General features: G+C 42.6%; 1 long non-coding RNA gene across 1 annotated transcript; it reads right to left on the minus strand.

The window, feature by feature from the left end:
• Positions 1-331: 331 nt before the first annotated feature.
• LOC132346886 (uncharacterized) lies at positions 332-5,209 on the minus strand. Its single transcript, XR_009496856.1, has 2 exons — positions 5,067-5,209; positions 332-457 (listed from the first exon to the last, which is right to left on the minus strand). It is a non-coding gene; the product is annotated as an uncharacterized lncRNA (long non-coding RNA).
• Between the last annotated feature and the right edge of the window lie 3,847 nt (positions 5,210-9,056).

Consider the following 9,056-nt stretch of genomic DNA (forward strand, 5'->3'; position numbering starts at 1 on the left):
AACCACTGGATTGCCAGAGAAGTCCCGGGTTTGTATTTTTAACACGTTCCCTTGGTGATGTTGCAGCACTTTACCGTGGCTTCTGACCTTAGCAGTTACATGAGTGACGTAGATCACTCGTACACCCAACACCTTAAAGTGAAACCTAGTCAGAGATCTGGCTGTGTTGAGACCCCAAGAGCAACAGCTCTGTGCCTTCGGTGCGGCCGCTGTTTTAATGGGGTCTTTGTCTTTGAGCACTGGTCAAGAGACTGGATCATCTGCTATCCTCCACTTCACAGATATAGCTGGAGAGACTAAAAATAGACCCCACCTGCACAGAACATCCAAATGGAGCTGCTTCTTTTATTCTGATGCCAGGGATACTGCTCTAAAAACATTTGTTCTCAGTTACTCCTGCTAAGAAGTGGCACGTGGGTACAGACAGCAGCGTGACCTCTTTCGTCTTGTTAAAACACTAAATGAGAGAAAAAAAAACTTGCAATTTTAGTCATTATTTGTAAATTAATTAAGGAAGTTATCAAATACTGTGTACTTTTTGGCATATTTAACTTTCCATTTTCCTGGGACGTATTATTTACTAATCTAACGAGGTTAATGTTTATCAATAAAAATTAACTCCTAAAATTAACTCCTGTTGATCTTACAAATAACTTGACACAGAAACAGCTAAGTATGATCTTCATATACATCCAATTTCAAGTGTTCAGAAAATCATGTAAATCAGAAATTCTAAACCACATGTGTACTAGAATCATCTAGAGAAGTAACATCACAGTGCTTAAGAGTATTTTTAATTCCAATTCTGGTTTTGAATCCAGATTCTGCCAATTACTAGCATGGATCCTTGGGAAAGTTGTTTAACCTATCTGTGCCTCAACTTCTCCACTTGTAAAACGGGCATAAGAAGAATATATACTCCATAGTGTTGGTCTAAGGATTAAATTGTTTAATACACATATAAAGTTTTGGAGAAGTATCTAACAACACGTATTCAATATTTATTATTACTCAAATAAAGACTACCAGACTGTACTTTCAAAAGCATGAAACATTTCATCCAAAATAGACTTTGGAAATCTCCATTTTAAATAATTATTTCTCACAATTCTGGTGCCAGTGACTCACAGTTTAAGAGATAGCAATCTTTTTTTAAAAAATTTATTTTAAAATTATTTATTTTTTTACTTTGCAATATTGTATTGGTTTTGCCATACATTGACATGAATCTATCACAGGTGTACACGTGTTCCCCATCCTGAACCCCTCTCCCACCTCCCTCCCCATCCCATCCCTCTGGGTCATCCCAGTGCATCAGCCCCGAGCACCTTGCATCATGCATCAAACCTGGACTGAGGATTCATTTCACATATGATAATATACATGTTTCAATGCCATTCTCCCAAATCATCCCACCCTCATCCTCTCCCACAGAGTCCCAAAGACTGTTCTATACATCTGTGTCCCTTTTGCTGTCTCACATACAGGGTTATCGTTACCACCTTTCTAAATTCCATATATATGCATTAGTATACTGTATTGATGTTTTTCTTTCTGGCTTACTTCACTCTGTATAATAGGCACCTCATTAGAACTGATTCAAATGTATTATTTTTAATGGCTGAGTAATATTCCATTGTGTATATGTACCATTCGTCTGCTGATAGACATCTAGATTGCTTCCATGTCCTGGCTATTATAAACAGTGCTGTGAGGAACACTGGGGTACATGTAAAGAGATAGCAATCTTAAACCAATGGTCTTAAGATGGGTGAGTGAGCAAGTACATAAGGTGATTCATTGGGGTTTAGGAGGAAATCTTTGTATTCTGTTTCCACTTGCCTTCTGTAAAAATAAATTCTTTTGAATACTATTTAAAATACCAGTTAAGACCAAGGCCCGCATTGGTCTTATACGGTTTAGATGCCACACGGGGGGCAGGAGGAGCCTCTTATCATGAGGAATGGTGTGTCCTCAGTGATGGTTTGATTTCAGTGTCTTGTGATGCATTGCAATTTAGGTTCACATTGGATGGAGTAACTTCCTAGATGATGTTTCTTTTTTTTTTTTTTAGATGATGTTTCTTAATTTTAAAATAGATATATCCTGGGACTTCCTTGGAAGTCCAGTGGTCAAGGCTTGAGCTTCCACTGCAGGGGGAGCTGGGTTGATCCCTAGTTGGGGGGCTAAGTTCCCACATGCCAGGCTGCACATCCAAAAAAATAATAATAAAAATAAAATAAAATAGATGTATCCTTATAAAAGAAACAACTGACTTTAAAAGAATTTTTCTGAGAAGTTATACATCAATGATAATGCTAACCATTTTAGCAAAGATGAACAGCAAGAAAATGGCAGTCTTTATTCACCTTAGTTTTTACCCAAATCCTTCTGCCAACCAAATCTCCAATAAAAGTAATCTCCATACCATCCATTTCACAAAAAAAGAGGCTCCTGAAGGTGCATTTATCAAAATGACTACTTGAAATATAACTTACTTCTCTTCTCATTACTGATGATTTCACCCCCAAGTATATAGTAGGCCTTGATTTATTAGAGAATGTTACCATTGTATTTTAAAAGTTTGGAGATCATGAGAATACATTTTAAGATAAGAGAGTCTTTTTGTCTGTGGGTAATTTCACATGTATGGAGTTCAACAGCAAAAGTACAAAGCTGTCTTTTTAAGTTGTGGAAAAACTGATCATGGCACTAGAAGACCAGTGTAGAAGTGCAGCATGCATTCTAAAAGAGTCTCTGTTTTTTAGATTCAGCTGTTTCCTTGGAGCATAAAATAAGATGAAAAATTCAACTACTCAGTCTGAGTCCAGTGACAACTGGCTTCTCCCTCTCGTTTGTCCTTGTAACGCTTTTTAAATAAAGCTGCTTAACGAGCGATCTGAATATATCGGGTTGTCTGAAAAAGTTCGTTCAGGTTTTCCCATAACATCTTACGGAAAAAACACAAACGAAATTTTTTGGTCAACTGCAATATTTTCTGTGGGTAGAAGTTAGCTTCCGTTTAGCCTTAGGAGATGACCTGACAAAAGAAATTGTGTGGGGTACAGAAGATAAAATAAACAACGGGTAAACACTGGTGTGACTGGTGGCTCAGTGCAGGCTGAATTGAATTTTTGCAGACCAAATGGTTTTGAAAGGCATTTACCATTCTGTGCGTAACTCTGTAATTATATCAGAGAGTCGCCCTTCTGCTTTGTACCTAATAGAAGCTCACTGTCAATTCATCATCAGCTCTCAGTCTACAACTGCGTTGCAGAATAGTCAGAGCGAATAACTCTTTTTAGGCTTTGTGCGGTCGAAAAAGTATCGGGTACCCAAGATGCTTGGACCCTGTGGGAGTAGGTAGGCTACTTTAGATCCAAACTTTGGTGTTTGTATTTTATGACATTTATTTAAAACCCAAAAGCATGGCTATACGTCTGCACTCATAAATGGTTGTGCTCAGTCACTCAGTCATGTCTGACTCTTTGCGACCCCGTGAACTCTAGCCTGCCAGACTCCTCTGTCCATGGGATTTTCCAGGCAAGAATACTGGAGTGGGTTGTCATTTCCTTCTCCATATAAACTGTTACCTAACTTTTGTTCTATAGTACTACCATAACTACAGTTACCCACCCATGGAAATTAAATCTGGTTTGTGTTTCTGATTACAGGTCCAAGTCTAAGGCAGCAGAGCTTACAACTGAATGGAATCAAATGAAATGGCCATTTTTGGAAACTAGAAAGGATAAAAAATCAGGTCTGGAGCCAAGGAATTCTGAATTCAGGTGGGGCCTGCCAGCGTTGGTGTGTGGCTCGGCTCTCACCCAGGGCTGCCCGGCCCCAGAGTCAGCCTCTTAACTCTTGAGTGTTTTACCTGCATTTATCACCCTTGTCAATGTCATCTCTCTAAAACCCTGGGCTAGGAATCTGCTGGGCTGAATGTAGTTACTTGGGAAGCCTCTGCAAAGAGAAGTCGACTGCTGACTATCTGAAGTCTTTCAAATGGAATACATTCACTTTCCAAAAGTGATCTATGCCCATCAAGGTCCAGAAATGAGTCAATTTTGAGAAATGAAATTGACATATGAATGCATAAAGTGCACAGCTTGACCAATGCATGTTTTTCCCTTCAAGATAGTCTTTGTAGGAGCCTATGCACTCATTCCCAAATGAGGTTATTATTGAAAATATAGCCGGCACCACTGTTAGTGTTACCCTGAGAAGGTGTTTATAAAAAACGTCCCCCTCATCTGACAGTCATGTCTCATAAATCTGTTTACCTTGAGGCTCTTGAATGAGAGGCCAGTACAACAGACAGCACAGGCTCAGAATATTTTAATAGTGATGAATCCACTGAGAGGTATGACCACCTATCATAGTTTAAAGGAGCTGAAGCTGGAGCTGGGGTTTGTTCTGGAGCTGAACAACTCGGGACTGGATCGTGGAGTGTGTACAGATGAGTTGAGCGGGACAACTGTGACTGTTATTTGCTCGTGAATGGAAAGAAGATAAGCATGAAAAAACTCAACATGAATGTGATTGGATTTTGGTATATGCTGTCTATTCTGTACTATTTTCTAAGAGATTCTTCAAATTTCCTCTATAGGGAAATTCTCCAAAATGTAAACCTGGAAGGATGAGAGTGCCTTTGAATCTGTCAGATCACTTGCAGGAACTTTTTGGGTTTCTGGGATGTTTTCCTAGCCCCAGAGGTACCCGTCCTCAGTATCTGCATACTTCACCCAGCTTTCTGACCAAGAGGAGCCACAGCTGAGCCCTAGAAGGTGGACCCTTCTTTTTTTCTTTCCTTTCTGGAAGTTGCAGCACCCAGTTCAGCCCATAGCCTCCCATCCACTGTAGCTCTGGTTGTCATGGCCCCCAGATGCTTCCCATGAAGCCGGCGTTTGGTCCAGGGAGTACAGAGTCCTGGACAGGAGCTCCTTTTTTTTTTTTTTTTATCATGATGGAATTTTCCAGAGACCCCCAAATGAAGCCCAAGCATGTCAGACTTTTTACGGCAGTTCTTACTGATCTGCAGTAGAGATGCTGATAAACAAACGCACCTGTGAAAATCTTGTTCCTGTAGATTCTCCTTTGTTCCCCATCTTATAGACCAGCAGGCCCTCAAAGGCCACAGGGTCATCTGATGATTGGAAACAAGAAAGGCAGAACAAGAATTAGTAGGACATGAAATGGGCCTAAACCATCCTCCGGTTTAATTGTATAGCGAGCAGCACTGTGCCAAGCTGACTGATGGAGTGTCTTCCATGGAGATGCCACTTGTTGGATGTGTTAGAGAAGAAAGGTTCAGGACAATTGACATCAAAACCCAACGAGTTTAGGGAAAGTGCAGTGATGCAAGGGGTCCTGGGAGGTGTGATCAATGTAGGCTCCGTATTCTAAGAGTTCAGGAGCCAGCAGCCCCAGATTGGAGCAGGGCTGCCCACCAGCATTGCCAGACCCCGTGTGTATTCAGGATCACTTGGCTCCAGAGCCATCTGATTCTGCCCGCCCCCCTCAAAAAAAGAGCCATTTCACATGGTCCAACATCAGGTTGAGTTTTGCTGCCTCAGGTCCTGTTTTCAGCGCCCCTTGGGGCTCCAGACATCCTCCTCTTATACCCACAGCCTCCATGTGCCTGGTGGCTGGAGGACCTCTTTCTGTATCCTCTATTTAGCATGGCCCTTGGACTCTGTTTCCTTCTCTGAATCCAAATCCATCATTCTCCACGTAGAAATCACACTTCGGTCTGACTGCAGCTTCAGGCAGTATCCACCTTCTACCCTCAGATCGCAATTTATCGCAAAGGGATTCACAGTAGAATTGCAATTCGAGTAGGGAAACAGAGGATGCCTTTGGATACATCTAGGGTGAGAGGTGGACCATAAAGAAGGCTGAGCGCCGAAATATTGATGCTTTCGAACTGCAGGGCTGGAGAAGACTCTTGAGGGTCTCTTGGACAGCAAGGAGATCAAACCTTAAATCTATAATCTGTATACTGTCCATCCTAAAGGAAACTAACCCTGAATATTCACCGGAAGGACTGATGTTGAAGCTTCAATACTTTGGCCACTTGATGTGAAGAGTCGACTCATTGGAAAAGACCCTGATGCTGGGAAAGATTGAAGGCAGGAAGAGAAGGGGACGACAGAGAATGAGATGATTGGATGGCATCATCGACTCAATGGACATGAGTTTGAGCAAACTCTGGGAGATAGTGAAGGACAGGGAAGCCTGGCGTGCTGCAGTCCATGGGGTCACAAAGAAAAGGACACGACTGAGCGACTGAAGAACAGCAGCAAGGGTGACGTGGACCCCTTTCTTGGACCCCAATTGTAATCACAACCGGCGGGCCATCTATGTTCTCTAGACTCAGGCAGGCCTTCTTCGGGTGATTATGCAACTGGAGAAGATATGATACTATTTTCTAGGTCACCCTCGAGATGTATATATTTTTGTCACCTGTTTTGCAATGGGTTTAAATAAAGTGCCCGGAGAGCATTTTGAGATCCCGGAGTTTACCTTCAAGATAATCCCTCCCAAACTTTGTCAGCTTGGAAGCCATTCTTTGGCACAAGGTATACGCTGTTATGATACTGCAGTCTACTGGCATAAAAATAACAAGATGTCAAACCCTGGGCCCAGGAGTGCTGCCCCCGTGAGATTATCTGCTGGGAGGAGAAGCACGGTAGGCCCCCAGCCCAGACCTTGTTGGCAACAAAAATAGAGTGCTAATGGCCTGCAGTGACATGGAAGGGAGTGGGAAGTGGCCGGAGATATTTATAAAGAAAAACGGCTCTGAGCATCTGCTAAGTCCCCATTCTCTTATTTTTCTCAGGTCTATTTGTGGCATCTCTTTCCATGGCGCAGGCAGCTCCTTAAAATAAAGAAGCTTGGTCCTGCCGGCCCTTTCCTCCAACCGAGCTCTGAAAGAGGCAGGCCATGAATGATGATTGTATGTGTCTGGCGTTTTAATTGAAAAACATTCCCCGAAGTGGAAAGACGCGCGGAGGAAATGATCTCACCCTCATTGATTTTTTTCCACCCAACTTTCAGTTTGGTATCTCTGCGGTGGAACTCGAGACAGCAGCGCCTCTTAGTGGTGAATCTCAGAACTGCAGGAGAAAGGGAGCTGCCTGCCGCTGTTGATTCTTGAGATGAGCAAGCAAACAGTGGTCCCTGAGGCCACGTTTCAAACCTGCAGCAAAAAATGTTGTCTTCTCTCATCAGGGAAGCTCAGGGTAGCTTCTTCCTTCTGTGCTTCTCTCTCCACCCTCTGTTTACAGTTTATAATCCAGTGCGGCCCCACCCGGGCTTGAGGTTTGTACCAGATGCACAGGAGGAAGCTGAGGGAATTAAATATGAATTTGGAACTTCTGTGCAGAAAAAGAAAAACTCAATTGATTGTATTACTCTCCACTCAAATAAGAGTCTTACGAAGTGCAGGTTATTTAGGAAAATATATTAATGTGATTATTTTGTGCTCATGTTACATGACTCAACATACAAACACAATCATCATTATTGTTAACACTCTAAAGATCTTAAACTCATTATTCAAGCTTCCTTTTTTAGAAAAGAGCTTCGTATATACAAATAAATATGTAATCATAGAAGAGTAGATTGCACCACAACTAGAGCCAAACCCACCACCCCCTGCCCCGCCCCTTTTCCTAATGCACAGATTTTTCTACCTGGTAAACCAACCCCTATTCCATCTCTGCTTCAGCTCCTTACTTGAGGTTGATTTCGATTACAGGGAATCGAAATTACAGGATGATTTAATTGCAGGGAGATTTTTTTTTCCTAACAAATTTAAAGTGAACAAGCTGATGTTTCTGATAAAAGGACAGAAATCTTTCTCAACCCAGATATTTCTAATACTATTCCAAGCGGGCCTAATGTGGAAGATATTGAAATCAGCCATCAGTGAATTTGTATCCTGCTTTCTGGACACAGAGGACAGAGCAGCAACTTGAGCTGCTTGTCATAAGATCCACCGCAGGCCTTATGTGGCGTTCCAGTGGTTAAAGCTTGGCCTTCCAGTGCACGGGGTCTGGGTTCAATCCCTAGTCAGGGAGCTAAGATCTCACATACCTTGTGACCCAGATTAAAAAAAAAAAAAAAAACTAAAATAGAAACAATATTGTAGTAAATTCAATACAGACTCTAAAAATGGTCCACATTAAAAAAAAAAAAAAAAACCTACCGTGTTTTGCTTCAGATGGAAGATGAGGTGAAGACAGGAACCAGCGTGGTGAGCAACAGGAAGTTCTTAGTCTTAAGACGCATGATGGAAATAATGCCAGAAGAGGACGGCCTTTCAGGCTGCAGCCCTGCTGAGCAGCAGCGAGGCTTCAGAGGGACCGGAGGCCTGGCCCACGACATGCAGCTACAAGCTCTGTGCTCGGAGCCAGGAGCTGAGACACAGACCCCACTGCTAGGTTCACCACAAGAAAGGCAGAGGCCTGTGAGCAAGCTTTACACAAAAGCAGGGTGAGTCTCCCTACTCTCCTGCCTCACTGTGATGGCCTTGGGGCTAAGGAAATCACCGAATATGTGAGAGCGCCCCCTGGTGCTGTCCAGGAGCAGACAGTGAAAGTGCTCCATATTGAAGATTTATAAGTCACGGTGGGACTCATTCTAGATCTTGATTTTCATAAACTGTTGCATGCCAAAAGAAAAAAAAAACAAATACTCTTTGACAAAGATCTCACTCCCATACTTTGTGGTCTTCCTCCTGGCAATTTGCAGTGAGCCAGGTGAGCTGACTTGAAGAGACGGAGTCAGAGGTCAAGGTGAGGCCTCAAGTCCAGCAATATGCGACATCCCTAGAAATCCTCAACCTGGCTGGGCATGGGCCCTTCCAACATAGGCGCCCAGATGCCAAGCTAGGCATGACTTAAACATTGAGGATTCTTCTGCCTGGGATGACTTCGCGTCCTGCCCCTCTTCCCATTCTTCTTCACACCCCATCTCTGAGTCTATAATTCCTTTAAGAAATGTACTATCCAATGCAAATGTTCATACCACCATGATTCCTTTGCACAGAC

This window comes from Bos taurus, chromosome 13, assembly GCF_002263795.3.
Source record: "Bos taurus isolate L1 Dominette 01449 registration number 42190680 breed Hereford chromosome 13, ARS-UCD2.0, whole genome shotgun sequence".
NCBI lineage: Eukaryota > Metazoa > Chordata > Mammalia > Artiodactyla > Bovidae > Bos > Bos taurus.